Source organism: Octopus bimaculoides, chromosome 12, assembly GCF_001194135.2.
Source record: "Octopus bimaculoides isolate UCB-OBI-ISO-001 chromosome 12, ASM119413v2, whole genome shotgun sequence".
Lineage (NCBI taxonomy): Eukaryota > Metazoa > Mollusca > Cephalopoda > Octopoda > Octopodidae > Octopus > Octopus bimaculoides.
This window is the reverse complement of record NC_068992.1, coordinates 38,634,279-38,636,486: the sequence shown is the minus strand read 5'-3', so window position 1 is coordinate 38,636,486 and position 2,208 is coordinate 38,634,279.

Genomic DNA, 2,208 nt, shown 5'->3' with positions numbered 1-2,208 from the left:
AGATATAATTCTTTATATATTTATTTAATCTTATAATATTCTGAAACTGCCATATTCGTCATGTATCTTTACTGTAATATTAAAAAAAAAAAAGTGAAACAAAAAACAAACAAATATCTTAAATGATATTTTAAAAGTATATTAGTTTTTTTTCTTTTCATTTTGTTTTCTTATTAATTTGCAGATAATCAACCAATTATTGTTAATTATTTTGTTCAAATCAAGATGGCGAGCTGGCAGAATCATTAGCACACCGGGCAAAATGCTTAGCGGTATTTCATCTGTCTGTAACTTCTGAGTTCAAATTCCGCCAAGGTTGACTTCGCCTTTCATCCTTCCAGGGTCGATAAATTAAGTACTAGTTGCATACTGGTGTCGATCTAATCGACGGGCCCCCTCCCCCAAAATTTCAGGCCTTGTGCCTAGAGTAGAAAATTGTTCAAATCTCACCAATGCTGACTTTGCCTTTTGGGACAGGGGGTGAGATTGTAGATAAACTAAATACCAGTGGTATACTGGGGTTGATTTAATTGACTAAATCCATCTTCAAAGCGTGCAGTCATAGATCTCTGTTGGAAATAATCACTGTTGACATTAATGTTACAAGCCATAATTGTGATTATGTTGTTACTTAAATTGCTACAGCTCATTGACATAAAATCTCGTAACTGTTCTGAGTTGAAATGTTTGATTGATTTCAAACTTACAGCATTTGCAGTTATTGATCTTGGGAAAGAAATATATTTTAGTTATTATTGTCTCTCTCCCTCTCTCTTATATATATATATATATATATATATTACGGAGATGTACTTGCATAGCAAGTGACCTGATCTGAGATCATGTGCTGAAACAAACAATTGTAGCGTGGAAGGTATTTATAAGCCATTTTAAAATACACAAAAAAACCGCTAGATTCACTTCAACATTTAAATTTAATTTATCAATCTAGCGGTTTCTTTCTATATTTTTAAATGGCTTATAAACACCTTCCACACTGCAATTATATACATGTATATATCTGAGAAATAAGGATAAACACAACTTTATACATACTCATATATCATCATCATCGTTTAACGTTTGCTTTCCGTGCTGGCATGGGTTGGACGGTCTGACAAAACTAGCAAGCTGGGAGGCTTGTTGAAGACTGGCAAGCCAGAAGTCTGTACCAGGCTCCAATCTGCCAATCACTCAGAGAGTGTAGTGTGTGCTTTTTATTTTCCACCTGCATGGGAACTAGTCAGGTGGCACTGGCATCGACCATGCTTGAATGGTGTTTTGTAAATATATGTACTTATAAATATATACATATATAATATATATACTGCAGTAATTGGGCTGTTGACAGTGTGTGTCCATTAAGTACGATACATAGATGGCTATTTTAATTAAAAACCACCTCAATTGCATATATTGGAGTTTTGTTCAGCCGGATGGCTATTTGCAACATCAGAGAATGTTTTATTCATTTTACTGTATTTCAGAGACAATGAGCTCCCAACTGAGCAAATGGCTGGCCGTGAGTAATGGCATTGACGAGGCTTTAAAAAAAAAAAAGTGGTGGGGTGGGGGGGGCGAAATGCATCTGGCACACTTGCTGGCTGCTGCAGGGATAAATTTTTGTCTCATATTTATTGCTTTTTAACACATCACATTTGTAAGAGATGTTATCTCAGGATAAATACTGCACTAACTGGCCTATCAATTAGGTATATACATTGTATTACATAACTGGATATATATATATTTATATATATATATCATGTTTATGTATTTGTTTCGCAAGATTCTTGATGGGAAATTGTATTGGCATATATTTTGGGGCAGTCATTTTGCCAATAAACACATGCACTATTTGATCTTCATTTTAGATTTATTATCATTTTCAACTAATAATAATAATAATAATAAAGCTGTCTGTCCCCAAATATAACTATATAATAATAATCCTTTCTACTATAGGCACAAGGCCTGAAATTTTGGGGGAGGGGACTAGTCGATTACATTGACCCCTGTGTTTCACTGGTACTTAATTTATCGACCCCAAAAGGATGATGGGCAAACTTGATCACAGTGGAATTTGAACTTGTAACGTAAAGACGGACGAAATGCCTCTAAGCATTTTGCCTGGCATGCTAACGTTTCTGCCAGCTCGCCGCGTTAATAATAATAATGGTGTATGTATGTATGTATGTATGTGTATAT